The sequence below is a fragment of the Scyliorhinus torazame genome, chromosome 10 (assembly GCF_047496885.1).
Source record: "Scyliorhinus torazame isolate Kashiwa2021f chromosome 10, sScyTor2.1, whole genome shotgun sequence".
In the NCBI taxonomy this organism is placed as follows: domain Eukaryota; kingdom Metazoa; phylum Chordata; class Chondrichthyes; order Carcharhiniformes; family Scyliorhinidae; genus Scyliorhinus; species Scyliorhinus torazame.
In genome coordinates, this window is record NC_092716.1 from 197,756,346 (window position 1) to 197,783,279 (window position 26,934).

At 50.5% G+C, this 26,934-nt stretch overlaps 1 long non-coding RNA gene across 1 annotated transcript in view; it reads right to left on the bottom strand.

The window, feature by feature from the left end:
- LOC140384915 (uncharacterized) overlaps positions 1 to 22,003 on the bottom strand; it is a 37,861-nt gene extending 15,858 nt beyond the window's left edge. Inside the window, exon 1 of the long non-coding RNA XR_011933213.1 lies at positions 21,860 to 22,003. This is a non-coding gene — a long non-coding RNA (uncharacterized lncRNA). The remainder of the gene's footprint in view (positions 1 to 21,859) is intronic.
- Positions 22,004 to 26,934: the final 4,931 nt, after the last annotated feature.

Consider the following 26,934-nt stretch of genomic DNA (forward strand, 5'->3'; position numbering starts at 1 on the left):
AACCCCACCTCCATGGGCCACAGCGGGCGCTGGTCCCTCTCCTCCCCCAGCTCGAGGTCCACCCAATGCGGGGCATGGTCAGAGATGGCTATCGCCGAATACTCTGTGTCTTCCACCCTCTGAATCAGCACCCTGCTCATTACAAAAAAGTCAATCCGAGAGTAGGCCTTATGAACATGGGAGAAGAATGAGAATTCCCTGGCCCCCGGCCTCGCAAACCTCCACGGATCCACTCCTCCCATCTGGTCCATAAACCCCCTTAGCACCTTGGCCGCCGCCGGCCTCCTGCCTGTCCTAGACCTAGAGCGATCCAATGCCGGCTCCAGCACTGTGTTGAAGTCATTCCCCCCCATTATCAAGCCCCCTGTCTCCAAGTCCGGGATCCAGCCCAACATGCGCCGCATGAACACCATATCGTCCCAATTCGGGGCGTATACATTTACCAAGACCACCCGCACCCCCTGCAGCTTGCCACTCACCATCACATACCTACCTCCATTGTCTGCCACGGTGCTCAACGCTTCCCCACCAAAATTACCCCCCCCCCCCCCCCCCGATTTTTTTGCATCCAACCCCGAATGGAGCACCTGCTCTACCCACCCCTTTCTTAGCCATACCTGATCTGCCATCCGCAGATGCGTTTCCTGGAGCATGACCACATCTGCCTTCAGCCCCTTCAAGTGCACGAACACGTTTGACCGGCCCGTTCAGGCCTCTTACATTCCAGGTTATCAGCTGGATCAGGGGGCTGCCCACACCCGCCGATTAGCCATAACCCTTTCTAGGCCAGCCATGTGCCCGCGCCCCCGCACTTCCCGTTCCCCCCAACGGCAGACCCCCGCCCCGACCTCCTCTACAGACTCCAGCTCCCCCTTGGCCATTCCAGCAGCAACCCGGTTCTCACCCCAGCCCCCACCCGTCCCCCCCAGCTAGGTCTCCCCCTAGCAGCATTGCTCCCCCCATTGCACTCCCGTGAGTTAGCCGACTCCTGCTGACCCCGGCCACTCCCGCCGCTCCATCGACCCCCCCAGTGTGGGAGTCTCCCCTCCCCCTCCTGTCCGTCAACGGGCTCTCCCCTCCCCCCGACCCCACCTCCCTCCACTCTCAGCGCGGGAAAAAGCCTGCGCTTTCCAGCACCGACCCCACCCCTTTCCACCCTTAGCACGGGAAAAAACCCGCGCTTGCCACCCACCCGACACCGCCTCCTCTGGCGCAGCTCCCTTTCCAGGCCCAGTCCCAATTCCCCCGGCTCGTGCCTCCCCCCCCCCCCCCCCCCCCCATGGGCCCCATCTCCATTTCCAGCCACTGACGCCCACAGGCTTTTACCTGCCCCCCCCTACGAACCCACCCGACAGCCAGAGAAGAAACATTGCCCAACCAACCGCACAATCCCCCCAAAACACGACACAACAGTCCCAACCATTCCCCCTCAGCATCCCCTCGTCCCCAGCCCTCAATCCAAGTCCAGCTTTTCGACCTGAATAAAGGTCCACGCCTCCTCCGGCGTCTCGAAATAATGGTGACCGTCCCTGTAGGTGACCCACAGTCGCGCCGGCTGCAACATGCCGAACTTCACCCCTCTCCAATGCAGCACTGCCTTAGCCCGATTGTACCCATCCCTCTTCTTAGCCACCTCCGCGCTCCAGTCCTGATAAATCCGGACCTCTGCGTTCTCCCACCTGCTGTTCCGCTCTTTCTTGGCCCACCTTAAGACACATTCGCTGTCCACGAAATGGTGGAACCGCACCAGCACCGCCCGCGGCAGCTCGCTGGGCTTGGGCCTCCTCGCCAGCACTCGGTGGGCCCGCTCTGGGGGCTCCTGGAAGGCCCCCGCACCCATCAGCGTGTTCAACATGGTGACCACGTAGGTTCCGACATCCGATCCTTCCAGCCCCTCCAGGAGACCCAGAATCCGCAGATCCTTTCTTCTCGACCGGTTCTCCATGTCCTCGAACTTCGCCTGCCATTTATTATGGAGCTCCTCGTGCGCCTCCACCTTCACCCAAAGGCCCAAAATCTCCTCATTCTCCGAGACCTTTTGCCGGACCTCCCGGATTGCCGCCCCTTAGGCCGTCTGAGTCTCAAGCAGCTTGTCAATTTGCGCCTTCATCGGTTCCAGCAGCTCTGCCTTCAGCGCTGGAGAAACTCCTGCTGCTCCTGTGACCACTGTGCCCACACTGCCTGCTCTCCACCTACTGCCATCCTGGACTTCCTCCCTCACACCTTTCTCTGCTCCAATTCCACTTTTTCCACCGCTCCACTCCTGGTCCAATCCATACAGTGCTGGGGAATATTGCTGTCTCCTTCCCACACTGGGAATCGTCGTAAAAGTACCGTTGGAGGCCCTAAAAAGAACCCAAAAGTCCATTTCTAGCGGGAGCTGCCGAACGTGCGACTTAGCTCCGCATTGCCGCAACCGAAAGTCAGGAGATGTCTCTCATGTTTAACACTTGACCAAACAGGACCAATTAACATAGTTAATGAGATATGCATCGATGACCTGGCTGCTGTGGACATGATTTAGACTGAGGGCACGAGTAGTCCGAACAGCCAAGACGGCAAACTTTTCCTTAAATTTTGCAGCCATAGTGATGTGGCTGTGACAAATCCCAAATTTCTTTACCCGTCAGTCTGGCCTCAATAAAAGTCGAGATGGATTTGCAGGTACAGCATTAGTTATTTTATTTGGCTTGCAAGCTTGATTCATTTCACAGAGGCATAAGACACATCCAGTCTCCTACACCCCGGAAAGCGAATGAACAAAGAGATCTCTGCAAATCAATTCAAATGGTATCAAGTTTCACATACACGATTCCCATAGGTCATCCTATACCCCTCCTGACCTAGTCAGACATTCTGATTGGCTCACTTCCAATCCCTTCCTCTGGCCCCTATTACCCAGCATCCTTTTCTCCTCCTTTGGTGGACACACCTCCTCCTTGCTTTGCCATGCGGTCTGAAATCCTTTGTCTGTGAACTCACCAGAATGAGACTGGCCTATCTCTACATTACAGTAACTAATATCTCTAAAGTAACTATTTTATATCACATTCGTCAGCTGCAAATACCATAGAAGATAGATGGACGATTCCGTTGATGGTTACTGGCATGCTAATTAAATGCAATCTCGATAGGGGAGCTAGGGCCAACCTTGTCACTTTGTCAGCGTTAAAAGGGCTAAGAATTAAACCAAAAATGATTCGGCGATCAGTACTACTGAAGGACTATCATGGTCATCAGATCACAACGTTAGGAGCATAAGCTTGCAGTAACTGTCAAAGACAGAACTTGTATGATTACATTTTCCATTGTGCAGTCAGAGCGCAAATCACTCATGGGAGTGGAAGCGTGTAATGCGCTTGGGCTCGTTAAGTGGGTTTACACCTCAGAAAGACACCCCGCCGTCATGGATCCGTAGAATCCATCATAAAGGACTTTGCGTAGATATTTCAAGACTTTGGCACTCTGCCCCTTCACGTACCACATCCAATTGAAGGATTAATGGCAGAGTCTCTATATCCTAGTCTGAGTCAATGATTTCACGCATCTGTGTAGGGCCCCCAGGGGGTGACACCCCAAAGCTTGCTTAGGTCGGGGTGATATGTTTAGAAGCTGGTTCCTCCAGAGAGCATGGCGCATTGCTGGTCTCCTGCCCGTGAGGTGGTCTACATGTTTCTTCATTGTCCGTTCTCGTCTCTGCATCTGGTACGAGACTGGCCCTGTCCGTTGCACCACCATCCCAAGAACCCACTTGTTGCCGTAACCGAAGTTCTGACTGTGAACCACGTCACCTGGTTTGAATGACCTGATCCATGCTCCCCCGCCTGGGTCACGCCCCTGCTGTTGCTGATTCTGCCACAGATTACCGCCAATATCGGGGAATGTGAGGCTGAGGCGGTCCTGAGCCGTCAGCCCATTAAAGATTCTGCCGGTGCTGTGCTGGTTGCGGTGTGGTCTGATTGCAAAATAGAAATCTAGCCAATCATGCATCCATGGACCCCGAGGTGTGTATCTGCAAGCCACTTTCAAAGGAGATGGGGGGGGCACGTCGGCAGCTGGAGACTGCTCAGCGCATTTGTTTTTGCAATCTGCGTCCTGGGCAATGCTCAAAAATATATTCGTACAACGCTCATAATAGGGCCCATTTTTAGACCTTGGCAGACGCTATCAGTGGAATTGCCTTATGTTCCTTAAAGAGTCCCAGTAACAGCTTGTGGTCCATAACGATAATGGAATGACACCTGTATACGTACTGATCGACTTTTTCACTGCGAACACTACTGCCAAACCTGCTTTTTCAATCTGAGCGTAATTACATTGTGACAACACAGCACTAATACTGTATGATGAGGCGTCGCACCTGACCAATAACGGTTTGGTAATGCGTCAACAGGCCAGGCAACGTCAACTGTTTTTACCCAGGCAAAAGCTTTTTCCTGAGTACTCTCCATGCCTCCCCCGGTGCTTTTTCTGTAAAGCATGTAGGGGTGCGAGTATGGTCGCCAGGCTTCCCATAATAATTTATGAGTCCCATCAAGGAGCGCAGTTCAGTAGCATTATTTAGAGTGGGAGTGTGACAAATTATTCGGATCTTATCCTCGACCGAGTGCAGTCCATCCCGATACACGCGGTATCCGAAGTAGATAACCCCCTTGTCATGGAAAACACACTTCTCCCTCTTGTGGTGGGTGCCTGTTCCAGAAAATTGGTGGCGGACCTCGTCTAGGTTGCTCAGATGCTCTCGTTCCCTGGCTCCGGTGACCAAGACATCATCCAAATGAACCGTCATGTGTGGCAGCCCTCGCAGGATGTTTTCCATGACCCATTGGAAAATAGCACAAGCCAATGATACTCCAAATGGCAGCCTTGTATTCTTGTTAAGGCTCCTGTATATATTGGCATATAATGTCTGGGTCCAGCTCCAGCTGGAGATGTGCGGGATTCATGTTGAGCTTAGTAAATGAATTCCAGCCAATTTTGAGTACAAATCTTCAATTTGTGGCATCAGGTACCTGTCCAAATGGGAGGCCTTATTCAAGGTTAACTTATAGTTGTCCCACAGTGGACTGTTTTCTCTGCTGTACATATGGAGGCGACTGGCACTGCCCAATCGGTGAACCGTACCGACCGGATGATCCCAAAGCCCTCTAGCCAGTCGAGTTCCAGTCTGACTTTTGTCAGTAGTGCTTGGGGACCAGGCGGGCCCAGAAGTACCTGGGTTGTGCTTCGGGGTCCACTTGTATTTCGCCCATAGCTCCCTTGGTCTTACCCATGCCTGCTTGAAAAACCTCAGGATGCTTTCCCAACACTTCGTGTAGTCCTCCGGTGCCGATCCGAAAGATCTGTGCCAGTCCAGGTGGAGACGTTGCAGCAAATCAGGCTCGGTCTGGGGCACTTCACTATAATCAATTGACTGCTGCCCATAGGTCACCGGGGCCATAGTTGTCCCTGCTATGGCCAGGGGTTCCCCTGTATCGGTCGCAGGTCTCGCTTCTGTGTCCCACAGACTAAACCGTTGCAACCAGGTCCTAATTTTCTTAAATGTTTGTTTCCCAATGAATGAAACTGCGACTCCCATGTCCAACCCCATCTCTAGTTGGTGCCCGTTCCCCTGAATGGTGATCCAAATGGGTGCAACTCTGGGCGCTGCAATGCAGTTCAATTGCATGCAGTCTTCATCCTCAGATTGGTTCACATGGAAGGTCCGGGCTCTGGGTTGGGGTCTGCCTTGAACAGGGTGGCGTGTCGGCCGGCTGCCTTGGGATTTTCTGCCTGCGGCTGCTCCGGCCACCAGTACCGCACCAACCGGGGTCACCCTCTCCTGATTCGGGGAAGGTGTCATGCCTGACTTTCGTGGCGCTAGGCCCACGGATTTGGCCGCGGTGGTGCTAGGGCCAGGGTGGAGTCCGGGGGGTGGAGGGGGGGGGAGTCACATATGCCGCGAGGATGGTCTTCCAATGCTTTTGATCTCCCTCATGTCCTCTGGAGTTCCTGGACTCCCTTCTCTGCACTTTTCTGCGAACGGACATCTCCATGGCTTTTTTAAGGTTCAACAATGGCTCTGCTAGAAGCTTTTGCTGGGTCGCCATGTTGTTCACACCACATACCAGCCGTTCCCGCAGCATCTCGGGAAGGGATGGACCATAATCGCAGAATTCCGCTAATTTTCATAAGCATATCTAGAACTCCATAGTCGACAACCCTGCGTTCCTCTCACCTGTATTGAAATTGTGCCGCTTTAACTTTTTTTAAAATTTAAAGTGCCCAATTCTTTTTTTTCCAATTAAGGAGCAATTTAGTGTGACCAATCCACCTACCCTCACATCTTTGGGTTATGGGGGTGTGACCCATGCAGAAACAGGGAGAATGTGCAAACTCCACGTGGACAGTGACCCGGGGCCAGGATCAAACCAGAGTCCTCGGCGCCGTGAGGTAGCAGTGCTAACCATTGTGCCACTATGTCGCCCTGGCACCGCTGTAACATGACAGATGGCTTGGGGTCATTGTGGTTCGCCACCAATGTTACCAGCTCTTTGAATGTCTTGGAGTCTGGGGCTGTGTGGTACGTCAGGCTTTTTACAACACTGAAAGTGGGGGCCCCATAGGTGGTCAGAAGGATCACCGTCTGTCGCTAATTTCGGACTATAGTGTTACATCTCGTCGTAATTGATAGTGCATCAGTTAGCCTTCAAGAAATGGTTCCATGGCACCAAAGTTTCCCACCATTTTTCAGTGATACTAGGATCTGCTCACAACTTCCCTTACATCAACGGTCCAGTTAATAATGTTGAATACGTTTCCGGTGGCGGCTATGAAGGAGTAAGTCGCACATTTGGTGGCTCCCACTCGGGTCGGGCTTTTGGACCTTTTCTCCCGATTTTCTACCGGACTTGAATTGTAAAACTGAAGACAGAGGCAATTGTGTACTGAATTCCCACATCGGTGCATGGAGAGAACGACTAGAAGTGCTCGTAAAGGCAGAAACAGAAAGACAGAGAAGGTTTGGGCTGAAGCTGCAGCAGGAGACAGCATGGCGGAGGACCGTACCTCTGGCTTGTCGACCCAGGGGTCAATGGAGCAGCTGATGCAAGTTATTCAGGAAGGCTTCGCTAAGCAGAAATGGGACTGCTTGGACCCGATTAAAGAGTTGATTGGGCGATTGGAGCTTAGATTGGACGTCCAAGATCGGGCGATCCAGAAGGTGGAGAAGGCGCTGGCTGAGCAGGAGGAACATCAAACTGCGGTGGAGTTGGAGGTGGGGATGTTGAGAGACCAGCAGAAGAAGCTTCTGGAGAAGGTGGAGGACCTAGAGAATAGGTCCCGCTGGCAGAACTTGAGAATCGTTGGGCTCCCGGAGGGGTCCGAAGGAACGAACGCTGAGGCATACGTCGCAGACATGTTTGAGAAACTGCTAGGGGATGAGGCATTCTCCCGACCCTTGGAGGTAGACAGGACTCACAGAGCCCTCGCGAGGAAGCCGCGAATGGGAGACCCCCCGAGGGCAATGGTGATGAGATTCCACAGGTACTTGGATAAGGAGCGCATTCTATAGTGGGCCAAGCAGACACGGAGCTGTAAGTGGGACAATAGTATCCTGCGAGTCTACCAAGTGTAGCCAGTTAAAATGGCTAACTCCCGATTTAGAATGGCTAACTCCTGATTTAAAATGGCGAACGGCAAAGGCTGATGGGAAGGTCAGCCAACAGGACACAAACGAGCAGCTGCAGGTTGAGTGTGTATTTACCTCTGGAAAGGCCAGACAAGATCGATACCGGCAACCATTAGCATAACAAAACACCAGCCATCTGCATATTAATGAGCAATCCCCGGGAACAATGAGCAACATTTAGCCACATAAAGCCAAACCAGACTCTTCAGCGCCAGCAGAAGCCTACACAATGGGAGGTGAACGACCACCTCAGGACCGCCCATCGATCAGGGAACCGCTCCAGCATTGGAGAAAATCGAACCAAGTGACTGGGACAAAGTCCAATCACTTGGAACCAGGTACAGGGTCCACCCCGAAAGGTGGGAAGCCCCTGGGGACTATAAGAATCAAGCCCAAGTTCAAATCGTTCTTCTTGACCGGGTCACTCAGCAACGCGAACCAACCCTTGACAGTGACCAGTCCAGCAGCCGCTGATATCCAGTAAGTCTTACTTCAACGCTCGCTACGAGATAGGCGCTCCTAGCTACCAATCTGTACCAACTTCGAATTTTGCAGGCTCAGAACCCGAACGAAAGGCCATTCGTTTCCCTGACCTGGTGGGCCAGTTCCAAGTTAAGTATTGGCCTGTTAGCTGTAGAAGTAGCTTAGACGTAGAATTTATGCATGAGTAGTGATTACTGTGTATAATAAATGTGCTTTGATTTAAATCTTACTAAGCGGTGTATTGGATTATTGATCATTACTCGGACTTGAACCACGTGGCGGTATCAGAAAGATACCTGGCGACTCAAGAGCAAAGGTGATAAAACAGAGCAATTAAACTAAGGCAAAAGTTAGTTAGCAACACAAGACCTGAGTGTAGAGGTGGCCAGGAAAAGAGCAGGCTTCAACCAGATTAGGTCGATCGTTTTTAAGAAAAAGGTGAAGTTCGGACTGTTGTATCCGGCCCGTCTCTGGGTCACGCACGAGGAACAGCACTATTATTTCGAGTCGCCTGAGGACACGCTAGACTTCGTGAAAAGGAAAGGACTGGTGGTGGTCTGAGAATTTTTGAACTTTGTTGCAACGTTCATGTGGTTTTTCTCTTTGTGTTTTTCTGTTCTTTTTTTTAAAAAAAGTTTCTTGTTTTTTGTTTTGTGGCAGCTGTTTGTAATGCCTTCTGTATTGATTTGGGTCCAGTGGCAGAGCTGAGTGAGTTAAGGTTTTCATTTGCACTGTTGGGGGATGGAGGGGTGCTTGTTTAGATTTTGGTGTTTTTTCTGTCGAGCAATTGTGTGGGGATTGTTTGAATGAGCGGGGGGAGGGGGAGGAGGGAACAATAGGTGGGAGATTTTCCGGCGCCAGGGATGGGGGCCACCAAGCTAGCTGGGCGGGTTAGCTCATGGAAGCGCATATGTGCGGTTTATCAAAGGGGTTGGGTTTCAGAGTTTTGTTACTGGGGGGGGGGTGGAGGGGGGAAAATGTTCCGCTGACGAGGGGGGAACTTGGGCCAAGGGACAGAGAGGAGGTTGGGGGCGGAGGCTGGTGGAGGCGCGGAGCATGGGCTGGAGGCGGGCCCAAAAAAGGGGATGGCTGATCGGCGAGGGGAGGGGGGCAATGAGACCCCCAACTAGGCTGATCACCTGGAATGTTCGAGGGTTAAATGGGCCAGTCAAGAGGGCACGTGTGTTCGTGCATCTTAGGGGACTGAAGGCGGACGTGGTAATGTTGCAGGAGACGCACCTTTGTGTAACTGACCAGATTAGATTGAGGAAAGGCTGGATCAGTCTGGTCTTTCACTCGAGACTGGATTCAAAGACTAGAGGGGTCGCGATCCTGATCAATAAGCAGGTGGTGTTTGTGGTAGTCACCACTGATGTATATATTGTATATATAGGATGTTGATATAGGTGCTTTACGGTCAGGCCCCTGTACTAAAGGTACGGGGGTAGATCCCTGCCTGCTGGTTCCGCCCAGTGAGCAGAGTATAAATATGTGTGCTCCCAGTACAGCAGCCATTTCATCAGCTGCTGTAGGAAGCCACGCATCTCAATGTAATAAAGCCTTGATTACGTCCTACTCTCGTCTTTGTGTAATTGATCGTGCATCAATTTATTACACTGAGTTTTTCAGAAGATGGACCTCTGCATCAAGCTGGATCGCCTGCAGCTGCATCCGCAAGCAGACAACGCCAAAAAGGACTTTGGAACATTGGCTCGCCTGTTTTGAAGCGTACATCGAGTCTGCGCCAGACAAAATTCCAGAAGCACAGAAGCTCCAGATCCTTTACACGCGGCTGAGCTCCAACGTCTTTCCACTTGTCCAGGACGCGCCGAACTACGCAGGGGCCATGGCGCTAGTGAAGGAAAACTACGCTCAGCGGACTAACACACACTACGCACGGCACCTCCTCTGCACGCGGCATCAACTTCCCGATGAGTCGGTGGAACATTTCTGGCGCGCCCTGCTCCCCCAGGTTAGAGACTGTGACTGTCAGGCCATTTCGGCCACGGAACACTCGAATTGGCTAATGAGAGAGGCATTTGTTACGGGCATAGGGTCTGACTACATCCGCCAGCGCCTCTTAGAGGGGGCCACACGCAACCTCGCGGCAATCAAAAAAACTAGGGCTTTCACTTACGGTCGCATCACGCAACATTCAGGCCTATGCCCCCGACCGCACGGCCCACCCCCCCTGTGCATCATGGTCTCCGCAGACGGCCGCCCCATCGTGGAGCACATCAGCGACCGCCCTCAGCCAATCCCACGCCTGTGCCGCTCGTCAGCCAATGAACCCTGGGGGGCCCAAATGCTACTTCTGTGGGCAGTCAAAACACCCCCGACAGCGCTGCCCGGCGCGGAGCACCCTCTGAAAGGCCTGTGGCAAGAAGGGACATTTCGCTGCAGTGTGCCAGGCCCGCTCAATCGCCGCTATTGTCCCGGCACCCCCACGTGCAGCCAATGGGTGCCGCCATCTTCCCCTCCTAGGACCACGTGCGGCCAGTGGACGCCGCCATCTTGCCCGACTCGCAACACGTGTGGCCCGTGGGCGCCGCCATCATGTTCCTCCCAGGACCAATGGGCGCTGCCATCTTGCTTCCCCGCGACCTGTGCGGCCCGTGGGCGCCGCCATCTTACCCGACTCGGGACCCATGCCCGTCGGGCACCTCATCCGGCCGCTCATCACCTGCAACCGCCAACGACCAGCTGCGTCTCGCCTCGGTCACGATTCACCAGTCTCGACCACACAACCTCGCAACTGCTTCAACTAAAGTGAAGGTCAACGGGCACAAGATCTCCTGCAAGCTGGACTCCGGGAGCACTGAGAGCTTCATTCACCCTGATATGGTGAGGCGCTGCTCCTTCGCGGTACACCCCGCGAACCAGATAATCTCCCTGGCCTCCGGGTCCCACTCCATGGTGTCCCACTCTCACTGTCCAGGGCGTGGAGTTCAGCGGCTTCCGCCTCTACATCCTCTCCAACCTCTGCGCTGCCTTGTTACTCGGCCTGGACTTCCAGTGCAACCTCTAGAGCCTAACCCTGAAATTCAGCGGGCCCCTACCACCCCTGACTGTGTGCGGCCTCGCGACACTTAAGGTTGACCCACCGTCCCTTTTTACAAACCTAACCCCGGATTGCAAATCCGTCGCCACCAGGAGCAGACGGTACAGCGCCCAGGACAGGACCTTCATCAGGTCTGAAGGCCAGCGGCTGCTTCGGGAAGGCATCATCGAGGCCAGCAACAGCCCCTGGAGAACCCAAGTGGTAGTGGTCAAAACTGGGGAGAAAAACAGGATGGTCGTTGACTACAGCCAGACCATCAATCGGTACACGCAGCTCGATGCGTACCCCCTCCCACGCATATCTGATATGGTCAGTCGGATTGCACAGTACCGGGTCTTCTCGACAGTAGACCTGAAATCTGCCTACCACCAGCTCCCCATCCGTAAGGCGGACCACCCATACACTGCGTTTGAGGCAGACGGCTGCCTTTACCACTTTCTTAGGGTTCCATTCGGCGTCACCAACGGGGTCTCGGTCTTCCAACGGGAGATGGACCGAATGGTTGACCGATACGGTCTGCAGGCCACTTTCCCGTACCTGGACAATGTCACCATCTGCGGCCACGATCAGCAGGACCATGACGCCAACCTTGCCAAATTCCTCCACACCGCCACTCTCCTCAGCCTCACGTATAACAAGGTGAAGTGCGTGTTCAGCATGAACCGCTTAGCCATCCTCGGCTATGCTATAGAATCATAGAATTTACAGTGCAGAAGGAGGCCATTCGGCCCATCGAGTCTGCACCGGCTCTTGGAAAGAGCACCCAACCGAGGCCCACACCACCCTATCCCCATAACCCAGTAACCCCACTCAACCAACCCTAAGGCCAATTTTGGACACCAAGGGCAATTTAGCATGACCAATCCACCTAAACTGCATGTCTTTGGACTGTGGGAGGAAACCGGAGCACCCGGAGGAAACCCACGCACACACGGGGAGAACGTGCAGACTCCGCACAGACAGTGACCCAAGCCGGGAATCGAACCTGGGACCCTGGAGCTGTGAAGCAATTATGCTAACCACTATGCTACCGTGCTGCCCCGTGGTCCAGAAGGGAGTTCTGGTGCCCGGCCCGATCGCATGCGCCCCCTCATGGAACTCCCTCTCCCCCACTGCCCCAATTCCCTCAAATGTTGCCTGGAGATCTTTTCGTATTACGCCCAGTGGGTCCCAAACTATGCGGGCAAGGTCCGCCCACTCATTCAATCCACTGTTTTTCCTCTGACGGCCGAGGCTCACCAGGCCTTTAACCGTATCAAGGCCGACATCGCCATGGCCGCGATGCACGCGGTTGACTAGACGCTCCCCTTCCAAGTCGAGAGCGATGCATCAGACGTCACTCTGGATGCCACCCTCAACAATCAGACAGGCAGGCCCGTGGCATTCTTTTCCCGCACCCTCCATGTCTCCGAAATTTGGCACTCCTCCGTCAAAAAAGAGGCCCAAGCCATCGTTGAAGCTGTGCGGCATTGGAGGCATTACCTGGCTGGCAGGAGATTCACTCTCCTCACTGACCAACGGTCGGTTGCCTTCATGTGTAATAACACACAGCGGGGCAAGATCGAAAACGATAAAATCTTGAGGTTTTACGAGATTTTGTATCGCCCCGGTAAGCTCAACGAGCCCCCCGATGCCCTATCCCGAGGTACATGTGCCAGCGCACAAGTGAACCCACTCCGGACCCTGCACGACAACCTCTGTCACCAAGGGGTCACACGTTTTTACCATTTCATCAAGGCCCTCAACCTGCCCTACTCCATCGAGGAAGTCAGGGCGATCACTAGAGACTGCCTGGTCTGCGCAGAGTGTAAACCGCACTTCTACCGGCCAGACTGTGCGCGTCTGGTGAAGTCCTCCCACCCCTTTGAACGCCTCAGCGTGGACTTCAAAGGAGCCCCCCCCTCCACCGACCGCAACACGTACACGCGTGGTCGATGAACATTCCCAATTCCCCTTTGCCATCCCTTGTCCCGACATGACGTCTGCCACCGTAATCAAAGCCCTCAACACCATTTTCGCTCTGTTCGGTTTCCCCGCCTACGTCCACAGCGACCGGGGATCCTCATTCATAAACGATGAGCTGCACCAGTACCTCTCAACAGGGGCATTGCCTCGAGCAGGACGTCCAGCTACAACCCCAAGGGAAACGGGCAGGGGGAGAGGGAGAATGGGATGGTCTGGAGGGGCAACCAGCTGGCCCTACGGTCCAGAAATCTCCCGGCCTCCCGCTGGCAGGAGGTCCTCCCCGACGCACTTCACTCCATTCGGTCGCTCCTGTGCACCATGACTAATGAAACCCCCCACGAACATCTCTTTACCTTCCCTAGGAAGTCCACCTCCGGGGTTTCGCTCCCGACATGGCTGGCAGCTCCAGGACCCGTTCTCCTCCGTAGATACATTCGACTCCACAAGGCGGACCCATTGGTTGAGAGGGTACAGCTATTTCACGCCAACCCGTGTAGCGTATCCCGACGGCCGCCAAGACACAATCTCCCTCAGGGACCTGGCACCAGCTGGTTCCACACACACCCCCCCCCCCTCTGACCTGGCGCCACCCATCCTCCCCCCAGCGCACACCACCGCAGCCCCTGCTCCGGGACAATCCGTCCTCCCCTTGCTCACACCCGGGGATGAAGAAGATTTCGACACGCTCCCGGAGTCACCGAAGACCAAGCCGCAGCCGGAGTCGCCACCAGCACTGCGGCGTTCTCAACGACCGATCAAGGCACCGGACCGCCTGAATTTGTAATACTATTTGTACTTTTAAAACACAACTTTCTGTGTATAGTTCTCCACCACCCCCGCCGGACTCATTTTTTTAAACTGGGTGAATGTGGTAGTCACCACTGATGTATATATTGTATATATAGGATGTTGATATAGGTGTTTTACGGTAAGGCCCCTGCACTACAGGTACGGGGGTAGATCCCTGCCTGCTGGATCCGCCCAGTAGGTGGAGTATAAATATGTGTGCTCCCAGTACAGCAGCCATTTTGTCAGCTGCTGTTGGAGGCCACACATCTCAGTGTAATAAAGCCTCGATTACATCCTACTCTCGTCTTTATGTAATTGATCGTGCATCAGTGTTTCAGGCGGGTAGAATAGTTTCGGATGTGGGAGGTCAGTACATTATGGTCAGTGGGAAACTGGAGGAGGTGCAGGTGGTATTAGTAAATGTGTATGCGCCAAATTGGGATGATGTGGAGTTGATAAAGAGGATGCTGGGGAAGATACCGGACCTGGACTTGCACAGGTTGGTCATGGGAGGGGACTTCAACACAGTTATGGACCCTGGCTTGGACCGGTCAAGCTCAAAAACGGGCAGGGTGCCAGCAATGGCAAAGGAACTAAAAGGGTTCGTGGAGCAGATGAGGGGGGGGTGGGGGGGGGGGGGGGATCCATGGAGATTTGGGCAGCCAAGGGTGAAGGAGTTCTCCTTCAACTCACACGTGCACAAAGTGTACTCCCGGATCAATTTCATTTTGAGCAGGGCCTTACTGGCAGGGGTGGTGGACACGGGGTACTCGGCGATCACAATCTCAGACCATGCTCCGCACTGGGTTGACCAGCAGGTTAGTAATGACAGTAATCAGCACCCGCAATGGAGGTTAGATGTGGGACTTTTGGCTGACGAAGGGGTGTGCAAGCGGCTGAGGAAATGTATTCAGAACTACCTGCAGGTCATCGACACGGGGGGAAATTTCAGCAGCGGTGGTGAGGGAAATGAAATGAAAATCGCTTATTGTCACAAGTAGGCTTCAATGAAGTTACTGTGAAAAACCCCTAGTCGCCACATTCCGGCACCTGTTCGGGGAGGCTGGTACGGGAATCGAACCGTGCTGCTGGCCTGCCTTGGGCTGCTTTAAAAGCCAGCGATTTAGCCGAGTGTGCTAAACCAGCCCCTGGAAGCGCTGAAGGCGGTGGTCAGGGGGAGCTGATTTTGATCTGGGCCCATAGGGAGAAGGTGGACAGGGCAGAGATGGGCCGACTGGTTAAGGAGATACTACAGATCGATAGGAGGTATGCGGAGACCCCAGAGGCAGGGCTTTTAAGGGAACGGCGGAAGCTACAGGCGGAGTTCGGCTTGTTAACCACAGGGAGGGCGGTGGAGCAGCTGAGAAAGATGAGGGGTGGGGGGGGCGATTTATGTGTTTGGAGAGAAGGCCAGCAGAATGGTTGCACAGCAGCTTAGGAAGAGGGAGGCAGCTAGGGAGATAGGGAAAGTAAATGACGGACATGGGAACCTGGTCGGAGATTCAGCAGGGGTGAATAAGGCATTTAGGGATTTCTACAGTAGGCTGTATAGGTCGGAACCCCCTAGGGGTTCCGCCAAAATACAGTCTCCCTCAGGGACCTGGCACCAGCTGGTTCCACACACACACACCCCTCCGACCTGGCGCCACCCTCCCAGGTGGATGAGGCACTTCTTGGGGGGGCTGAATTTCCCAAAGGTGGACGGGGATCAGGTAGAAGGGCTGGGGGTCCCGATCAGGTTGGAAGAGATAGTGGAGGGTCTGAAGGCTATGCAGGCGGGTAAAGCCCCGGGGCCGGACAGGTGCCCAGTAGAGTTTTATAAAAAGTTCTCTGGGATATTGGGGCCGGTGTTGATGAGGATGTTCAGTGAGGCAAGGGAAAGAGGGGTGCTGCCCCAACGATGTCACAGGCCACGATTTTGCTGATTCTGAAGTGGGACAAGAAGCCGAAGCTGTGTGGGTCCTACAGGCCGATATCCCTGTTGAATGTGGACGCCAAACTGCTGGCCAAAATTTTGACCTCCAGGATTGAGGATTGTGTTCCGGACGTTATTGAGGAGGACCAGACGGGGTTTGTTAAGGGTAGGCAGTCGGTGGCGAATGTAAGAAGGTTGTTAAATGTGATCATGATGCCCCAGAAGGTAGGGAGGTGGAGGTAGTGATCGCAATGGATGCAGAGAAGGCTTTTGATCGAGTAGAATGGGATTATCTGTGGGAGGTGCTGGGACGGTTCGGATTTGGGTGGGGCTTTATTGACTGGGTCAGGTTGCTGTATCAGGCTCCTGTGGCAAGTGTACGGACGAATAGGACAACATCGGACTATTTTAGACTGCACTGGGGGACGAGACAGGGATGACGCTTCTCCCCACTGTTGTTTGCGCTAGCTTTGGAGCTGTTGGCAATTGCTCTGAGAGCCTCAAGGGGCTGGTCCGGTGGGGTGGGTGGGGAGAGGTGGGGGGGGGGGGGGGGGGGCGGGAGGCACAGAGTCTCACTCTATGCAACGACCTGCTTCTGTATGGATCGGACCCAATAGACGGGATGGAAGAAATCATGAGGATTCTAGGGGAATTGGGCTGGTTTTCGGGGTATAAGCTAAATATGGGGAAAAATGAGATGTTTGCGGTCCAGGCGAGGGGACAGGAGAAGCGATTGGAGGAGCTGCCGTTTAGATTAATAGGGGGAAGCTTTAGGTTCCTAGGCATTCAAGTGGCGTGGGAATGGGACCGGCTGCATAAATTAAATCTGGCCCGGTTAGTAGACCAAACGATTTTCAGAGATGGGACGCGTTCCCGTTGTCATTAGCTGAGAGGGTGCAGACGGTGAAGATGACGGTCCTCCCGAGATTCCTGTTCCGGTTTCAATGTCTCCCCATCATTATTCCCCAGTCCTTTTTTAAACGGGTCAACAAAGTGATCTCTGGCTTTGTTTGGGCGGGCAAGACCCCGCGGGTAAGGAAGGTAATGCTTGAGCGGAATCGGGGAGAGGGTGGGCTGGCGCTGCCAAATTTCAGTAACTATTACTGTGCAGCAAATATAGCCATGATCAGGAAGTGGGTGGTGGGGGAGAGGTTGGCATGGGAGCATATTGAGGCGACTTCATGCAAGGGCACCAATTTGGGGGCGTTGGTAATTGCGCGTCTGCAGTTCCCGCCGGCACGGCACTCCACCAGCCCCGTTGTGGTGGCGGCCCCGAGAGTCTGGGGGCATTGGAGGAGACATGTGGGAGGAGAGGGAGCATCAGTCTGGTCCCCGATCTGTAATAATCACCGGTTTGCCCCGGGAAGTATGGATGGGGGGTTCCGGATATGGCACAGAGTAGGGATTGAGAGGATGGGGGATATGTTTATAGAGGGGAGCTTTCCGAGTATGAGGGCGCTGGAGGAGAAGTTTGGGTTGGCGAGGGGAAACAAAGTCAGGTATCTGCAGGTGCGGGACTTCCTACATAAACAGGTGTCAACCTTCCGGCTCCTACCGCTAATGGGGATTCAGGACAGGGTAGTTTCCAGAGGGTGGGTAGGAGAAGGGAGCGTCTCGGACATTTACAAGGTACTTATGGGGTCAGAGGAGACGCAGACCGAGGAGCTGAAGCGCAAGTGGGAGGAGGAGCTGGGAAGTGAGATAGAGGATGGTCTGTGGGCAGACACGTTGAGTAGAGTCAACACGTCCGCAACATGTGCCAGGCTCAGCCTGATACAATTTAAGATCGTTCACCGGGCTCACATGACAGTGGCCTGGATGAGCAGATTCTTTGGGGTGGAAGACAGGTGTGCAAAATGTGCGGGAGGACCAGCGAACCATGTCCACATGTTCTGGGCATGTCCGAAGCTTAGGGGATTTTGGCAGGGGTTTGCAGATGTCATGTCCACGGTGTTAAAAACAAGGGTGGCGCTGAGTCCAGAGGTGGCGATTTTTGCGGTGTCGCAAGACCCGGGAATCCAGGAGGAGAAAGAGACAGACATTCTGGCCTTTGCTTCCCTGGTAGCCCGGAGACGGATATTATTAGCTTGGAGGGACTCAAAGCCCCCAAAGCCAGAGGCCTGGCTATCGGACATGGCTAGCTTTCTCTGTTTGGAGAAAATCAAGTTCGCCTTGATAGGGTCACTGTTAGGGTTCGCCCGGAGGTGGCAACCGTTCGTCGACTTCTTCTTGGAAAATTAATCGTCAGCAGAAGCGGTGGGGGGGGGTTAGTTTAGCTTAGAGTAGGAGGTTAATAAAGGTGGGACCTGTAAGGGAGGGAGACGGCTTTTGCGCTATGTTTGTAGTTTCATGTACATTGTTTATTGTGTCGTTGCTATAATACCAAAAAATACCTCAATAAAATGTTTATTTAAAAAAAAAATAATGTTGAATAAGCCAATTATAGCGGCTTGCATTACAAGAATTTTTTTCTCTATCCCACTCTACCTCCATGTCCTCCTGTACTGCAAGCTCTGCGGCCTGAACTCCTGAAGGTGCTGATTTAAATTTAAGGTATGGATCTTTCCTTTTTAATTTGTGCCCAACAACCTTACCAGTCTGATACCAGGTGCGATCGCTGACCTACTGTTGATCTGTCTCACCGTGGACTATTGAAAGCTTTGATTTTATTTTCTTTGGAAAATAATTTTTGTGATGCGTTCCTCGTCACCAGTTTTCTTGTTATCCTGTTGTGCATTGTAAATAATGGAATGTTGAAGAACGTGAGGTGGAATGCAATGATCAACAGAGGTTTATTAGATGGCTGTGAGCCATACAAAGGCTTGATCGAGACTGAGAAAAACAGCCGATGATGCCACAGACTATGAAGCAACTAGACTCTTAAAGTGACCATGCAACAACACAACAACAACCCACATGTGACAGTAGTTGAGAATGCCCATTTGTTATGTCTCAGTAATCTTATTTCAGAAGACTGCAGAAAATAATCCTATCATTTCCAGAAGGAACATTACATAAATTCCAAATAAGTTCGAACCCACCAGTTACAGTAAAATGCATTTTGTTTTTACCAGTCAAAGGCAATGATAATTACATTTGCAGAATACTGATACATAACAGAGGATCTTCACATTGCCATGGCATTTTACTCCATCACATTTTTCACATAATTTGCACACTGCTTAGTTGATACTATTCAACCACAAAGGCAATGAGTTCTGGAGCCCGCCTTCCAATATTTGGTTCAAATTGCACATTTGAAGACAAACTATTCAGTGCCTCTTGTCCTCCCCAAGGATCAATCAGAAACCCACTTCGTGTTGCAAATACTGTTGGACTGTGCCGTCCAAAGGCAGAATTAGATGGTAATGAGACAAGAAATAAAAGACAGGTCTAGAGGGATCAGATCCTCCGATTATTTTCTTTAAATAAAGCACAGCTCAAAGAGAAGAGAAAACAAAGTCAAAGAAAAAAACAAAGTGAATGAAATGAAAATATCAGCTTGGTTCAGGGCTGGCATCTGAATCAGGATGGCTTGGATTCATGTCCCAGTCCAGAGACCTTTTCATTGGAATTGTAACAAGAATGAGAGACATAGAGGAAATGCCATGATTGGAGCTTTGTCACACGAACAAAGTTGAAATTTTCAAAATTACGAAAATCTAAATTGATAAAGAAAAGTTCACAGGCTGGGGATGTCCCGAAGGTCTTTGCAGCCAGTGGAGTACTTTTGAAGTGAGGCCAGTATTGTAAGAAACACGGCAAACAATTTGTGCAAGCTCGCACAGACAGCAATGAAAAAATTACAAACGTGTCATGATATTTAGATCAGCATATCATGGTGCAATCAAACACACACTGATGGACATGCAGTAGGACCAACCAACACACACATACCATTGCAGCCAATCACCAGTGAGAGCACACGCACTATAAAAACAGGGGACACTACAGTTTCCCGCTCATTCCAGCAGCAGCCAGCTCAGAGCACCGAGCTCAAAGCCTGCCACTCAGACATTCACCATGTGCTGAGTGCCTCACCCAGATAGTAATAGGACAGGGTCCACAGATTAGCTGGTAATGCACGTACCCAAGTTAGCAGTGTGCTGTTACAGTTAAGTAGTTAATAAAATTGAGTTACACCATCTCCAGCCGTGTTGGATCGTTTGTACATCAGAACACCCAACACGACAAAACGTATACATTTTGTGTGATGTTGGTGAAAGCATAAATAGTGGGCAGGGCACTGGTGCCTTAAAAATAGTGCCTGAGGGGTAATTCACATCCACCCCAAAGGACAGCTGGAACCTTAGTTTCATGTCATATCCAAAAGATGGCACCTGACAGTTTGGCACTCCCTCACCATCAATTGGAGATTGCTAGACTGATTTTTATTGGATGAGGGTATTAGGATATATGGAGCAAATGGTGAGTTAATGGAGTTGAAGTATTGACCAGCCATATCTGATTGAATGGCAGAATTGACCAGAGGGGCTGAATGACTTTGATAGATCTACACTCTCTGTTATTGCATATATTCCTGTGACGCTGCACCATCCAACTAACAATGCAGAATCTTTGACCATACGTTTTGGCGCAAAGTAATTTATTTGGTATCTATTGATCGATTATAACATAAATTCTTGTTACAGAATTTACAAGGTTCTCAGTTCAGCCCTTGCCTGCAAAAGACTGTTTTGAGAATCAGATTATCCTTAGGAACTTACAAATGACATGAATTCAAAATACAATAACAGTAACGGTTTCTTTGCATGGAGCAAAACAGCTGCGTAGGTTAAAATAGATCGTAGAATGTAGACTGCTAGATATTAGATAGAAGATATAGCAAAAGTAAAAGGATGATTCATGAATAGAGCTATAGTTCGAAACCATAGCTTTTTAAAGGCATTTTTAATCAATCTAAATCAATCTTTTCCTTGCCCCTGTAACGTGTTGATTGGTTTGAGTCAATTTCGAATGCTTTTGATTTGATCTTTGAGCTGCCAATCCATCATATGCAATATTATTTCATCAACCCTTAAAGTTAACATTAAATATTGCATCCATAAATTCCTCAGTAGGGCTTTATCGCATATTGGTATTTAACTTTTGTGCTTATCGTATGTTGGTTTGCGTTTTATCTAGGGCACGTAATATAATTCTTTCTTTCGGACAGAGGATGGTTCATATGAACTCTAACGTCAACCTGTCCTTCATTTTAATGTTGCATTTGCTTAGCTCGTTGCAAGCTGTTCCTTGCAAACCGATATCCATTTTGCAGAGGCAAACAATATTCATTTTGCACAGTCATGGTGGAATCCAGTTTGAATGGTTTCTGATTGAGCTTTTTTAAAATCAATTATTAATTCAACATATTAATTAACCCTCTTTTACCTAAAAGAAATAGCTAGTTTCTTTCAGACCTCCTGCTGTTCCTATTGTCATGCATTTTCCAGAGGTGAGGCTGCATCCCTGTGTCACATTATATCAGTGTGATCCACTCTACCCCATTCACTATGGGCAGACACTGAACATATATGCTGAATCCCAACCTGGTGTAGGCTTTGAAGTAGTCACTTGCCCGTTATAATAACTAAACGTTCTTTCTTGGAGCTGCCCTCTACAAATTATTCATTACCCTTTCTATATTTACTGCTGGCCGACCGGTAAATAAGTCAGGAAGTTTATATACCTAGTTGTTGACCTGCCCAAAGAATTGTTCTTTTCCCATTCTTCCATTAAGGTCTTCAGTGTTGATTGGCTCAAAGACATGTTAACATCTACCAGAAATGGCATTGGTCCGTTTCATCATCAATCATGGATGAATGCTCCGTGCCCCTGAAATTCTATTTGTGCATTTACAGTCAACCTGGCAATACTGTTGTCCCAATCTGCTGCCAATCATGCTTGTAACTTCCCTCCATTACAATGTCAGAAGTGGGGCTATGTGTACTGATGATTACACAGTATCACTCACCATTCCTCATGTAATGATACAGTCTGTGTCCATATGCAGCAAGACCTGAACAGGTTGAGGCTTGGGCTGATAAATGGCAAGTAAAATTTGTGCTGTACCAGTGTCAGTCAATGGCCATCTACAATGAGAGAGTCCTGAAACTCCCTACATAACAGCATAGCGAGAATACCAGTCGCACCACCTTCTCAATTCGGGATGACCAATAAATGCTGGTCTTGTCAACAATGCCCACATCCTATGGGCAAATTAAAAAATAACTATGAAATGCCATTGGATCAGAGTCCTTGGCTAACCCTTCCACCTTATGTGATACTTTGATCTATTCTATGAATAATACTCTCACTTCCGGAAGAACTATCGGTCCATTTTACTGCCAATCAATGTTAGGTCAGTTAATCATAACCTCAGTCACTGGGTAATTACTGGAATGCATTATTGAGGAAGAAATAGCAGCACATTGAGAAAACAATACAAACAGGCAAAGTAAACATGGTTGGTATTTGACAAATTTATTAGAGTTCTTTATGAGTATTTAACAGGTTGGGTGGATAAATGGGAACCAGCAAATGTACTTTACAGATCAAGTGCCACATAAAAGATGGCTGCAAAAGATAAGAGTTGTGATGTTGCTGGTGATATACTAGCATGTACAAAGGATTGATGAGGAAACAGAAAGTTAGGATAAATAGGCCATTTTGAGGTTGGCAAACTAACTATTGGAGTGCACGGGTGTCAGTGCTGGGGCCATAACTATTTACAATCTATATTAATGTATTGTAACCAAATTTGCTGATGATACATAAATGTATAGAAAAGCAAAACGTGATGGGGATATAAAGAGTCTCCAAAGGGATATAGTTAGGTAAAGTGTGTGGGCAAAAATCTGGCATTTGGAGTACAATGTGGAAAAATGTGAGGTTGTCCACTTGACAGGAATAATAGTGATGCTCGATCAATAACTCCAGAAGTGAGATTGGATGACAATTGAAGGCATTATTGGACTAGATTGGAGTAGATTGGACTAGATTGCAGGTTTAGCTCAGTTGGCTGCACAGCTAGTTTGTGGTGGAGAGCAAGGCAAACAGCATGGGTTCAATTCCCGTACCGGCTGAGGTTATTCATGCAGACTCCACCTTCTCAACATTGTCCCAAAGGGGAATGCAGCCGATGGTCATCTTGGACTTTACTTATTGAGTACTATATTTAGCTTTCGCATTTATATTAGAAATCTAGTGCTAGGAAACAGATAGTTAACAGTAACGTTAAAAATTTTTTTAAAAAATATATAAAATGTTTTTAAAAACTTTTAATTTTAATTAATTGATGCAATGTCAGTTAGAGGGGTGCTGTGCTCTGACTGTGAGATGTGGCAGGTTCGGGAGGCTTCCAGCATTCTGGATGGCTTCATCTGCAGAAAGTGCACCCAACTGGAGCTCCTCACAGACCGCATGGTTCGGTTGGAGCAGCAATTGGATGCACTTAGGAGCATGCAGGTGGCGGAAAGCGTCATAGATCACAGTTATATAAATGTGGTCACACCCAAGGTGCAGGCAGAGAAATGGGTGACCACCAGAAAGGGCAGGCAGTCATTGCAGGAATCCTCTGTGGGTGTCCCCCTCTCGAACAGGTATACCCCTTTGGATACTGTCGGGGGGGATAGCCTATCAGGGGAAAACAGCAGCAGCCAGAGCAGTGGCACCACGGCTGGCTCTGATGTTCAGAAGGGAGGGTCAAAGCGCAGAAGAGCAATAGTAATAGGGGACTCTATAGTCAGGGGCACAGATAGGCGCTTCTGTGGATGTGAAAGAGACTCCAGGGTGGTATGTTGCCTCCCTGGTGCCAGGGTCCAGGATGTCTCCGAACGGGTAGGGGGAGGGCAAACAGGCAGAGGTCGTTGTACGTATTGGTACTAACGACATAGGCAGGAAGGGGCATGAGGTCCTGCAGCAGGAGTTCAGGGAGCTAGGCAGAAAGTTAAAAGACAGGACCTCTAGGGTTGTAATCTCAGATTACTCCCTGTGCCACGTGCCAGTGAGGCTAGAAATAGGAAGATAGAACAGCTAAACACGTGGCTAAACAGCTGGTGTAGGAGGGAGGGTTTTCGTTATCTGGACCACTGGGAGCTCTTCCGGGGCAGGTGTGACCTATATAAGAAGGACGGGTTGCATCAAAACTGGAGAGGCATAAATATCCTGGCCGCGAGGTTTGCTAATGTCACACGGGAGGGTTTAAACTAGTATGGCAGGGGGGTGGGCATGGGAGCAATATGTCAGAAGGTGAGAGCATTGAGGGAGAACTAGGGAATAGGGACAGTGGGGCTCTGAGGCAGAGCAGACAGGGAGAAGTTGCTGAACACAGCAGGTCTGGTGGCCTGAAGTGCATATGTTTTAATGCAAGAAGTATTACGGGTAAGGCAGATGAACTTAGAGCTTGGATTAGTACTTGGAACTATGATGTTGTTGCCATTACAGGGACCTGGTTGAGGGAAGGGCAGGATTGGCAGCTAAACGTTCCAGGATTTAGATGTTTCAGGCGGGATAGAGGGGGATGTAAAAGGGGTGGCGGAGTTGCGCTACTGGTTAGGGAGAATATCACAGCTGTACTGCGGGAGGACACCTCAGAGGGCAGTGAGGCTATATGGGTAGAGATCAGGAATAAAAAGGGTGCAGTCACAATGTTGGGGGTTTACTACAGGCCTCCCAACAGCCAGCGGGAGATAGAGGAGCAGATAGGTAGACAGATTTTGGAAAAGAGTAAAAACAACAGGGTTGTGGTGATGGGAGACTTCAACTTCCCCAATATTGATTGGGAGTCACTTAGTGCCAGGGGCTTAGACGGGGCGGAGTTTGTAAGGAGCATCCAGGAGGGCTTCTTAAAACAATATGTAGACAGTCCAACTAGGGAAGGGGCGGTACTGGACCTGGTATTGGGGAATGAGCCCGGCCAGGTGTTAGATGTTTCAGTAGGGGAGCATTTCGGGAACAGTGACCACAATTCAGTAAGTTTTAAAGTGCTGGTGGACAAGGATAAGAGTGGTCCTAAGGTGAATGTGCTAAATTGGGGGAAGGCTAATTATAACATCCGGAACCGGGAACTGAAGAACATAGATTGGGGGCGGATGTTTGAGGGCAAATCAACATCTGACATGTGGGAGGCTTTCAAGTGTCAGTTGAAAGGAATTTAGGACCGGCCTGTCCCTGTGAGGAAGAAGGATAAATACGGCAATTTTCGGGAACCTTGGATAATGAGAGATATTGTAGGCCTCGTCAAAAAGAAAAAGGAGGCATTTGTCAGGGCTAAAAGGCTGGTAACAGACAAAGCCTGTGTGGAATATAAGGAAAGTAGGAAGGAACTTAAGCAAGGAGTCAGGAGGGCTAGAAGGGGGTCACGAAAAGTCATTGGCAAATAGGGTTAAGGAAAATCCCAAGGCTTTTTACACGTACATAAAAAGCAAGAGGGTAGCCAGGGAAAGGGTTGGCCCACTGAAGGATAGGCAAGGGAATCTATGTGTGGAGCCAGAGGAAATGGGCGAGGTACTAAATGAATACTTTGCATCAGTATTCACCAAAGAGAAGAAATTGGTAGATGTTGAGTCTGGAGAAGGGTGTGTAGATAGCCTGGGACACATTGAGATCCAAAAAGACGAGGTGTTGGGTGTCTTAAAAAATATTAAGGTAGATAAGTCCCCAGGGCCTGATGGGATCTACCCCAGAATACTGAAGGAGGCTGGAGAGGAAATTGCTGAGGCCTTGACAGAAATCTTTGGATCCTCACTGTCTTCAGGTGATGTCCCGGAGGACTGGAGAATAGCCAATGTTGTTCCTCTGTTTAAGAAGGGTAGCAAGGATAATCCCGGGAACTACAGGCCGGTGAGCCTTACTTCAGTGGTAGGGAAATTACTGGAGAGAATTCTTTGAGACAGGATCTACTCCCATTTGGAAGCAAATGGACGTATTAGTGAGAGGCAGCATGGTTTTGTGAAGGGGAGGTCGTGTCTCACTAACTTGATAGAGTTTTTCGAGGAGGTCACTAAGATGATTGATGCAGGTAGGGCAGTGGATGTTGTCTATCTGGACTTTAGTAAGGCCTTTGACAAGGTCCCTCATGGTAGACTAGTACAAAAGGTGAAGTCACACGGGATCAGGGGTGAGCTGGCAAGGTGGATACAGAACTGGCTAGGTCATAGAAGGCAGAGAGTAGCAATGGAAGGATGCTTTTCTAATTGGAGGACTGTGACCAGTGGTATTCCACAGGGATCAGTGCTGGGACCTTTGCTGTTTGCAGTATATATAAATGATTTGGAGGAAAATGTAACTGGTCTGATTAGTAAGTTTGCAGACGACACAAAGGTTGGTGGAATTGCAGATAGCGATGAGGACTGTCAGAGGATACAGCAGGATTTAGATTGTTTGGAGACTTGGGCGGAGAGATGGCAGATGGAGTTTAATCCGGACAAATGTGAGGTAATGCATTTTGGAAGGTCTAATGCAGGTAGGGAATATACAGTGAATGGTAGAACCCTCAAGAGTATTGAAAGTCAAAGAGATCTAGGAGTACAGGTCCACAGGTCATTGAAAGGGGCAACACAGGTGGAGAAGGTAGTCAAGAAGGCATACGGCATGCTTGCCTTCATTGGCCGGGGCATTGAGTATAAGAATTGGCAAGTCATGTTGCAGCTGTATAGAACCTTAGTTAGGCCACACTTGGAGTATAGTGTTCAATTCTGGTCGCCACACTACCAGAAGGATGTGGAGGCTTTAGAGAGGGTGCAGAAGAGATTTACCAGAATGTTGCCTGGTATGGAGGGCATTAGCTATGAGGAGCGGTTGAATAAACTCGGTTTGTTCTCACTGGAACAAAGGAGGTTGAGGGGCGACCTGATAGAGGTCTACAAAATTATGAGGGGCATAGACAGAGTGGATAGTCAGAGGCTTTTCCCCGGGGTAGAGGGGTCAATTACTAGGGGGCATAGATTTACGGTGAGAGGGGCAAGGTTTAGAGTAGATGTACGAGACAAGTTTTTTATGCAGAGGGTAGTGGGTGCCTGGAAGTCGCTACTGGAGCAGGTGGTGGAA